Below are 10,625 nucleotides of genomic sequence, written 5' to 3' on the forward strand. Positions count from 1 at the left end.
TCACCATTATATCATACTTCCGGGGTCAGTCCCCTAATTATTTTGAATTAATTTTCCGATTTTATATTACATTCTTGAAAATGCAGTTTACATTTACATTTAAGTCATTTAGCAGACGCTCTTATCCAGAGCGACTTACAAATTGGTGCATTCACTTTATGACATCCAGTGGAACAGCCACTTTACAATAGTGCATCTAAATCTTTTAAGCGGGGGGGTAGAAGGATTACTTTATCCTATCCTAGGTATTCCTTAAAGAGGTGGGGTTTCAGGTGTCTCCGGAAGGTGGTGATTGACTCCGCTGTCCTGGCGTCGTGAGGGAGTTTGTTCCACCATTGGGGGGGCCAGAGCAGCGAGTTGTTTAAGATATATATTTATCAAATGATATTCGTGATTGTGTCCGAATTTGCCAAAATTTGTCATCTCTCCCATGTCTTATTTGACTAGTATTTTTGAAAGTATAAGGATAATAATTCAGCCATAGTTGTTCTGAAATGTTTATTCCTTGCCAACATTTTACTCCTTCCTCTATGTTTAATATAACACACGTACGTTAATTATACATTTTTGTTGCCTATCCTGTCGTGAAGTTTGTTCTATAGAAAGTATTTGACTCTTATGTGTGTCACAGAAAGTATTTGACTTTAGCCACAAAATTAAGGAAATTATTAGGGGGGAGATTTTCAACACAACACCGTCACACTGGTCTGAGATCACACTGTTGGAGAGATTACCGCCCACTGCCGTCGTAATTGTAGTACTGGCCTGAAGAGACCGAGACCGTAAAGTCAAGATCTGAATGGCCTCTTAGTGTGAAGCGTATCTCATAGACAGACACAATATAATATAATAATATACACAATAAAATGTATTCCTCCCCGTCGGGGAATTGAACCCCGGTCTCCCGCGTGACAGGCGGGGATACTGACCACTATACTAACGAGGACTGAAAACTCTGATTAAATCCAATCGTTATGTATTTAGCATACCGTATTTGGACCTGACACATAACGCCCATGAACATTTTATGTTTTGCCATTGGTATTCCATAGTACTGACACATAACGCCCATGAACATTTTATGTTTTGCCATTGGTATTCCATAGTACTGAGCGATTAATGCTTTTTGTGGTCGGTTCGGTTTCGGTTCGATGATGAAAAAATAATCACGGTTTTTGATATTCAATTCACTATGCATTATATGGGTTGAATGCTGTAACAACACGAATAAAACAACTAATAAAAGTCCTTTAATTGTATTGACTGGTTATCACTTATTAACCATCAGTTATTCACATTACTTTAATAAAATCTTTGTTTTATTTGATGACTTTATTATTTAATTTCAAGTAATCTCATCTCTATAGAGCTGCTGCCTACGTTGTCTGCCAAAATCACTATTTTTGTAGATCTTGAATGTAAACAATTCATACTTTATTGAATTTACAATCACTTAAATCATGTATTTTCAGGCTCGCAAAGTAACTGCTTTCGAAATATCTGTTGGTCGCTGTTTGTCTGCCCTGCAGACTGTACAAGATTAAGCGGGCACGCAACGGATTATTGTCATTGTAGTTAATTACCACGTTTTCTGAGCAAAACCATGTTATCTCTACAGAAACTGCAAATCGATCAAACAGAAAACAAATGAACGTAATGCAATTCAAATAACGGAACCGAAGTATATATATATATATATTTATATTTTTGTATATTTTGTATAATAAAACATTTAAAAAACTGAATTTCAGTAAAACGCTAAGCGCTAGTATTCCATAAACTTGTCGAAAGGAGTGCACCCTCTGTCTAATGTATCTCTGAATCGCTGAAAGGCAGTCTCACTGTCCACCAGCCTTTCACTTTTACACATCACACACACAGAGGCCAGCCACAAAGCCACACAGTACGCATTGAGACAGAGCAGTTGATCTTTCCTATAATCTAAAACTAATATGGTGTGAGAGCAATCTTGAAATTACAAAAACGAACAAACTTAATCTCCGACTCCATTACATTTACATTTAAGTCATTTAGCAGACGCTCTTATCCAGAGCGACTTACAACCTGAAGGGGGTAAAATAACATTTGAAATAAATGTATCAAATAATTAAATACTTAAAAAATATATTTTTTTATGAAATACATTTGCCAAAATTATAGATTTATTAATGTCTGTATAGAAATAAATAATATAATTCAAAACCTACTTCTGAGAGCATTATTTAGACACAAACAAAATTATAGCTGTGGATAAAGCGTTCCATTTCATAATTGCATGCCATAACTTGCTCTCCTGCAATACTTGAACGCTTAAGTACTGTGTATGACAACAGGTATTATTTTCCGCCAAAAAACTGTTTCCGCCCGGTCTCGAACCGGGGACCTTTCGCGTGTTAGGCGAACGTGATAACCACTACACTACGGAAACTAGATGTAAGCTGTTGCTGTCTATATAGTTTTATCCTTGTGACTAATCCTGCACTCCAACTCTGAAATTCTGTTTCTTACCTGGCAGATGGACTACATGTACTGTATGTACTGAGGTGGAATCCCTGCGCTACTATATGTTATAGTTGTATTATATTATTATCAGTGGTACCTGGTGTAGTATGATCTAAAATAAAGACGCGCGACAACGAGGTTCTAGCTCCAGCCTGTTTATTAACCTAACCCTCGCATGTCCTACATAGGTACGGATACCCCCAAGGGACATCCTACTACATCTTCCCCTCTCCCATGAACAAGTACTCAACATGCATAACCACTGAAGCATAACTGAAATGCAATTTGGAAACCAGTATTATTCTCTAACATGCTACTTCCCATCCTGAAACAGTATGAAAGCATTAAATCACACAGTATGAACATTAACTTAGGTACAGTCTCTTTTTGCTGGGTATGTTCCCCAGCAGTATGTTTTATCTTCACGTAACAGTCTTTCAGCCACTCTGGTGGCTTCACATCCCTTTTGGAAGCGATTGTGGCTCTGTGAGCATTCTCTCTCCTTCACCCTCTTTTTATGCATTTTCTGTGGCCTCGGTCTGTGTGGCTGGTAGATCTGGAAGAGCTCTGAGGTGTGTTTTGTTCCTTCATACCTCTTCTGAGCCTGTGTCCACCACATAGGAGCGTGGGGCATCCGCTTTCCTCAGCACTATTGCTGGTGTTGGCTCCGGATGACCAGGTTGACATTTTGTACAGACCTCACACTGGGCCACTAGCTTGGCAATCTGAGTACTCAGACCAAGCCACCACACTGACTGTTGAGCCCTCAGTCTGCATTTGGTTATCCCCATGTGCCCATCATGCACTCTGTCTAACATTTCTGGTTGTAGAGTCTCTGGGATAACTATCCGTTGTCCTTTCATGAGAAGGTCTCCATTACAGTGGAAGTCACTTTGGTGCACCCAATAGGGCTTCAGCAGCTGAGGCAGTTCCTCCTGCCTGGGCCATCCCTTTTTGCACTGCTGCACTATTTGTTGGCAGATGTGGTCTCGTTGTTGCTCCTCTGCAATCTGCTGCAGTTTGGTCTGAGATGCAGGTAGACTGTCCCTTATTGCATTAATGGACACCTGTATCTCACCCTTTAGACATTGCTCCTCCTCTGATAATGGACGTTTAATTGGGGCCCTGGAGAGTGCATCTGCTGTGATCAGTGCCTTCCCTGGCACATACACCATCTTGTAGGTGAACCTCAGTAATCTGAGGCAGAAGTGCAGAACTCTGGGAGGCAAGTCGTCCAGTGCTTTTGTCCCTAACAGAGCCAACAGTGGTTTGTGGTCAGTCTCTGCTGTTGGCTGAGCCTTTCACATGCTCATGTGATAGCCAACGCCTCCTTCTACACTTGAGCATATCTTTGCTCTGTGTCGGATAAGCTTCGGGAGATGTACGCTATTGGACACCACTCCATGTTGTCCTGCATCTGTGTGAGGACCGCCCCTAGCCCAAAGGATGATGCATCTGCTGATACTTTTGTCTTAGCGTGGGGACGGTACTGGGCTAGCACTCTCTGTGAGGCCAGATCTCCTTTGATTTTGTTAAACACTACCTGTTGCATGTGACCCCATGATCAGTCATTCTCTTTGGCTTGTAAGTCTCTCAGAGGTTTGGTTGTATCTGAGAACTGTGGGAGGAACTTACCCACATATGTGGCCATGCCTAAGAAGGTCCTGACTTCAGCCACATTCTGGGGTCTGGGCATATCTGTGATGGCGCTGATCTTCTCTTGGTCCGGCTCTATTCCAGCTGCACTGATTTTGTGTCCCAAGAACAAGACCTCTGATTGTGCAAAAGTGCATTTTTCATTGAGTGTCAGGCCAGTCTCCTGGAGTCGGGTCAGAACTGCTGTGAGCCTTACATCATGTTCTGCTCTGTCCCTTCCGCACACGAGCACATCGTCCATGTGGACTATGACGCCACTCAGCCTGAAAGATTAGTGGAATCTGTGTGGGTTGCTGGACAGGTAGGATGACTGACAGTGAAGGTGAACAGGTGGTCACGTGTCAGGTGACAGAGGAATGTATGAGACTGAGGCAGGAATTCCTTTAACCATAAAGTGGTATATTTACTGAGTAGTCTGTGCTGCATCACAAAGGAAACAAATAACATGTATACAATCAAAGATCAAATCATATCAGTCATTATTAACATAAGTTAAGGAATTCAACAGTCCAGTTCATTAAGATGTCAATAGTAATCATCCGAGAGTCATTTAGGCTCATAACTATTTATCATAAATCATGAAAGAATACAAACAGTGAATGGTTATACAATCCATAATCCCCATGATCAAAGTCAATCAGTTAGCAAACAATGACGTTTCTCATTTCACGCTTTCAGTAGTCTTCATGTGTACATATAATTAATTTCAATACACATGAACCATATCGATTGTGTAATTGGCCTATGAGGATCTGTAGGGCCGTGATCATTGACAATTCACATTACACAATATGTCTGAAGCGTGCGCTCCAAGCCGCGCTCCGCGGTGATAACTATAAACAATAACTGAATGGCCCACTCTCCCGATCACCACAGATCATTCAGATGAAAGGTAAGAGTCGGTGGACTTACGTGGATTCATGGACGCACAGAACTTCTGGATCAGATGGATTTAGGGAAGAGAAAGCAGCGAGATCAGGCGATGGCAATTTCCTCCTTTTATGGAGTTGAGATCTGTAGGACATTTCCACCTGACCTAATTAAAGCGCCCCTGGCCCAGCTGAGTAAATGGCAATGAATTAAAGGAGTATTCCACCAACTCCATGGGCCTTTTCTACACAGCCCATCCAACTGCTGGGACATGCGTCTTTGGAAATGCTCAGGACCGGAAGCGATTCCAAATGGCAAAACATTAAAACAGTACCGGCTAAACGGTGTTAGAAACGTTGTGAGCGCCCTACTCTCTGATGACAGTGGTATCTGCCAGAAACCTGAGCGGGCATCCAGCTTTGTGAAGACTTGTGAGCCATCCAACTGAGCCAGTGACTGCTCCACTGATGGTAAGATGTGTCTCTCTCTGCAGAGTGCCTCATTCAATTTAGTCATGTCCACACAGATCCTTATTTCCCCATTGGCTTTTGGGACCACCACCATCCCTGCACACCAGTCTGTGGGACTCTCTATTTTAGACACCGCCCCAATTCCTTCCATCCTCCCCAACTCTTCCTTTACTCTGGCCAATAAAGGGATAGGCACCCGGCGGGGGGTGGTAAGGGCATAGGGGACAGTATCCTCTTTCAGGCGGATTTTGTAGTCACCTTCTATCCTTCCTAGACCAGAAAAAAAATTTTTATTTTTTTTTTTAACTCACCTGGGTCCTCCAGTTCGCTCACTCTCTCAATGAGTTGCAATGCTTCCGTTACAATGGTCTGGCTAGAGTCAATGACGAAGACAGGCTGGGTGGCACTTTTGTCTTTACTCTCCAGTTTAATCACCAAGTGCCCTACCACTGGTAAAATGTTATTACTGGGCCCGTACAGTTTTTTGTTTGTAGAGAGCAAAGGGCCATCTCTGCTATAGCTATACAGCCTAGTTGGGATAGCTGTCACTGCTGCCCCAGTCTAGTTTAAATGACACAACCTCCCCATTGAGTTTAATGTCTGAATGCCAGCCAGTATTGTTTCCCTTTACTTCTCCCAGAAAGATGCTGTCCTGCTGTACCTCCTCTGAAACCTCATGCATTTGCTTTAATCGACAGACAGCTGAAAAGTGTCCTGGGCAATCTTTCCATCTGTGGAAAGGGGATTTCCCACATTTGCGACAAACATTTGAAATAGCTACTGGTGCTGTCTGTGATTGTTTTCTCCACGTCTGTCTCTGTTCTGTGTTCCCCTCCGTTTTTTTTTTAGCTCTGTATGAAATTGCATGTATTTCCTCACTCTCTTCGTTCTGCAAGGAGCTGCTGTCGCGCAGTATCGTCGGCGGTCTTTTTACTGGCTCACTATGCCTAACCTGGTTTACAGCTTTGGACAAGGTAAACTGGGAATCCAACTGTAACTTTTCAGAAAGTGATATATTTCTTATTCCGACTACAATCCGATCCGGATCAGCTCTTCCTTGAGCGCGCCAAACTGACAATGTTCTGCTAGTTTGTGAACAGCTGTGATAAAACTGTCGGTTGTTTCACCCTGCTCCTGTTTGCGCATATTAAACCTAGCTCTCTCAAAAAATAATGTTGCGTCTCCATACAAAATGCGTTTCAAAACAGTCTTTAAGGGCACTGTAGTTAAGTTTATCTTCCTCGGTCAACGTTGAAGCATTTAATATATCCTCGGCTTCATCATTTTTTACGTTTAAGCCTGATGCTACCCTGTACCTTTCAAAGCGCCTGATCCATTTCGGCCAGTTTTGAATGTCCATACAAACAAAATTCTCCGGGGGGACTATTGCGAAATCCGTCAGCACTAGCCACTGGCCTGCCAGTGTTTGCGCCAGAGCCCGTTGAACTTGGAGTCGCAAACCCTGAAATCCCGCCAGCTTCTTCCTCTTGCAACATGTTGCTTAGCAGTAGCTTAGTCCTTGCTCGTTAGCGAGCAAAATAATGATATGCGCTGTTTTATCTCCAACACTGTGCCCTCCCTGCTTTGAAACAGCCCGAATGTATGATTTACCTGGTACTTTCTTCACATTTATGTGAATTTTAAAACCACTTCTGACACCATGTAGTATGATCTAAAATAAAGACGCGCGACAACGAGGTTCTAGCTCCAGCCTGTTTATTAACCTAACCCTCGCATGTCCTACATAGGTACGGATACTCCCAAGGGACATCCTACTACACCTGGCAGACGGGTAACATGTCCTGGAGGTACTGTGTCCTGGATCAGGTGATTGTCCTGCAGGTCTACAGAGACTAACTTCAGATTCAGGTTATTCCAGTCGGCAGTGTCGTGGATCAGGTAGGCATTGACGTACTGCGGCTGCTCATCATATAGAGGTCACAACAGACTCACTCTTTGGGTGACATTTTGTGTAGTGGTTGAAAAACAAGTTTTAATGACTCCAACCTAAGTGTATGTGAACTTCCGACTTCAATTGTACATCTCGTTCTATCTGCATGAACAGTATTCTCTTGAAATCGGAGTCCTCGAGATTTCCAGCCATAGCCTACCTAGGCTATGTGCCTATGATCGAAATCAACACAGGTAGGCTGCAATTGTTTTCAAATATGTAGCCTATTTGATGAATAAACATGAGCTTACAGCCCCACTACACGTAAACTAGTCTACTTAGCATAGGGAAGATCATAACAATTCCTCTAATTCCTTTTCTACAAAGACCCACACAATTTTCCCGCTCATTTTACCAGCATTGCTCGACGCGAATAGACTTGCTTTCTAGTTTGACACGCTATGACGCCATAGACATCCGCTGTCACATCCTGATCTGTCTCACCTGTCTTTCACCCTGATCTGTCTCAACCTGTCTGATTGTCTCCATCCCCCTCCAGGCGTCACCCATCTTCCCCATTATCCCCTGTGTATTTATACCTGTGTTCTCTGTTTGTCTGTTGCCAATTCGTCTTGTTTGTTCAAGTCAACCAGCGTTTTGTGTCTCAGCTCTTGCTTTTTCCAGTCTCTCTTTTCTCACCCTCCTGGTTTTGACCCTTGCCTGTCCAGACTCCGAGCCCGCCTGTCTGACCACACTGCCGACCTGTACCTTTGCCCTCTGAACAGGGAGTACAGGAGAGGGCTCAGAACGCACCCTTGTGGGGCCCCAGTGTTGAGGATCAGCGGGGTAGAGATGTTGTTACCTACCCTCACCACCTGGGGGCGGCCCGTCAGGATGTCCAGTACCCAGTTGCACAGGGTGGGGTCGAGACCCAGGGTCTCGAGCTCGATGACGAGTTTGGAGGGTACTATGGTGTTAAATGCTGAGCTGTAGTCGATGAACAGCATTCTCACATAGGTATTCCTCTCGTCCAGATGGGTTAGGGCAGTGTGCAGTGTGGTTGCGGTTGCGTCGTCTGTGGACCTATTGGGCCGGTAAACAAATTGGAGTGGGTCTAGGGTGTCGGGTAGGGTGGAGGTGATATGGTCCTTGACTAGTCTATCAAAGCACTTCATGATGACGGAAGTGAGTGCTACGGGGCGGTAGTCGTTTAGCTCAGTTACCTTAGCTTTCTTGGGAACAGGAACAATGGTGGCCCTCTTGAAGCATGTGGGAACAGCAGACTGGGATAAGGATTGATTGAATATGTCCATAAACACACCAGCCAGCTGGTCTGCGCAAGCTCTGAGGACGCGACTGGGGTTGCCGTCTGGGCCTGCAGCCTTGCGAGGGTTAACACGTTTAAATGTTTTACTCACATCGGCTGCAGTGAAGGAGAGTCCACAGGTTTTGGTAGCGGGCCGTGTCAGTGGCACTGTATTGTCCTCAAAGCGAGCAAAGAAGTTGTCTAGTCTGTCTGGGAGCAAGGCATCGTGGTCCGCGACGGGGCTGGTTTTCTTTTTGTAATCCGTGGTTGACTGTAGACCCTGCCACATACCTCTTGTGTCTGAGCTGTTGAATTGCGACTCTACTTTTTCTCTATACTGAAGCTTAGCTTGTTTGATTGCCTTGCGGAGGGAATAGCTACACTGTTTGTATTCGGTCATGTTTCCGGTCACCTGTAAATATTTTTGAATGGCCTACTCAAAGTCCAAACCTAAACTCGATTGAGATGTTGTGGCAGCACCTGTAATTAGCAGTTCATGCTTGAAACCCTCATGTTGCTGAGTTAAAGCAGTTCTGCTTTAGTGGGACAAAATTCTTCCACAGTGATGTGAGAGACTGATAAACAACTACAGGAAGTGTTTGGTTGCAGTCATTGCAGCTGAAGGCAGCTCAACCAGTTATTGTGTAATTTAATATTTATACATTTTTTTAACCTTTTATTTAACTAGGCAAGTCAGTTAAGAACAAATTCTTATTTACAATGACGGCCTACTTGTAAATCCCTCCCCTAACCCGAACGACGTTGGGCCAATTGTGCGCTGCCCTCCACTAATCAGTTGTTGTTTAAGGGAACAATTACTTTTTCACACAGGGGTATTGGGTGTTGCATAACTTTGTTTTATAAAGTAAATGAAATAATTATCAAAATGTTGCGATTTGTTCACTCAGATTAATTTGATCTAATATTAGGTTTTGGTTGAAGATATACAAACAATCAGTGTCGAAAAAATAGGCAAAAATAGAGAAAATCATAAAGGGGCATATACTTCTTCACGGCACCGTATAGGGAATAGGATGCCATTTGGGACACAGCCCTCCACTCTCGTCTCCCTGTCTGCTTTTTGTTTATTATCTGGCTTAGCAGAGAGGGTTTGAGCACTTGACTAGAAGGACCATTGTCCTTACAGATGACTGAGGATGCTGCTCATGTTCTGAGAGTCACAGTGCCATCACAAGAAGATGGTTTCCCAGACACAGATTAAGCCTAGTCTTGGTCTAAGAAGGACTTTCAATAAAGCCTAGGTTAAATCTGTATGGGAATCCGTCCATAGGAGTAGCTCCTCAACCCTCTGAGTCCTGCCTGTACAGCCTAACTATACTTCAGACACTTCTATAACAACCTAAACTAACTATAACATGTTCAACTTGTACACAGTGACCCTGCGACGGCGTCTGCACTTTGAGTTTGTCACGTTCCGAGAGCCCATGGAACCAATCCCGCCCTGACGTCCTACGTCTCCCAATTCACAGGGACCAACAGCATCAACATTTGAGCGTGAGGAGTGGAGGGTTATATTTGCATGAATGGTGATGTAAAGCAGGCATCAATTTATTGGTGTTTTAACATATTTTGCAGTATGTCCTATGTTTTGGGGATTGCCCTCACTTTTTTTATTTTTAGATATAGCTTAAATATGATGATGGCGACCAATATAAAATGCTACTGTCTGTCTGTGGGGTCATTTACATTTCTCGATTTTTTTTATCCCTTCATTCAAAACCCCCCAAAATACAGTCCATTGATTCCTCACTCCATTTTTTTGTATTTCATATTCAAGAGCTTCGTGCTCTACAACAGTTGTATTTTTTCATTTTGAACGAAAGACTGTTCAACGATGTGAATCATGAATTAAAAAGTGCGTTTGCCGTGAAGAGACTGCTTTTAACACGCAAATCAACAAAAGTTTCAC

The 10,625-nt window shown here is 43.4% G+C and overlaps 1 long non-coding RNA gene and 2 other non-coding genes across 4 annotated transcripts; 1 reads left to right on the plus strand and 2 right to left on the minus strand.

Annotated features, from left to right (window-relative positions):
• Positions 1-874: 874 nt before the first annotated feature.
• trnad-guc lies at positions 875-946 on the minus strand. The gene has a single exon. It is a non-coding gene; the product is annotated as a tRNA-Asp (tRNA).
• A 1,409-nt stretch (positions 947-2,355) lies between these two features.
• trnav-aac lies at positions 2,356-2,428 on the minus strand. The gene has a single exon. It is a non-coding gene; the product is annotated as a tRNA-Val (tRNA).
• A 3,871-nt stretch (positions 2,429-6,299) lies between these two features.
• On the plus strand, positions 6,300-10,618 carry LOC124014088. 2 transcript variants are annotated; one of them, XR_006834962.1, is made up of 4 exons: positions 6,300-6,472; positions 7,247-7,397; positions 7,564-7,643; positions 10,091-10,618. It is a non-coding gene; the product is annotated as an uncharacterized LOC124014088 (long non-coding RNA). The 2 variants fall into 2 exon arrangements; XR_006834961.1 differs by lacking the exon at positions 6,300-6,472 and adding an exon at positions 6,841-7,112.
• The last annotated feature ends 7 nt before the right edge of the window (positions 10,619-10,625 follow it).

Source organism: Oncorhynchus gorbuscha, linkage group LG25 (assembly GCF_021184085.1).
Source record: "Oncorhynchus gorbuscha isolate QuinsamMale2020 ecotype Even-year linkage group LG25, OgorEven_v1.0, whole genome shotgun sequence".
In the NCBI taxonomy this organism is placed as follows: Eukaryota; Metazoa; Chordata; class Actinopteri; order Salmoniformes; family Salmonidae; genus Oncorhynchus; species Oncorhynchus gorbuscha.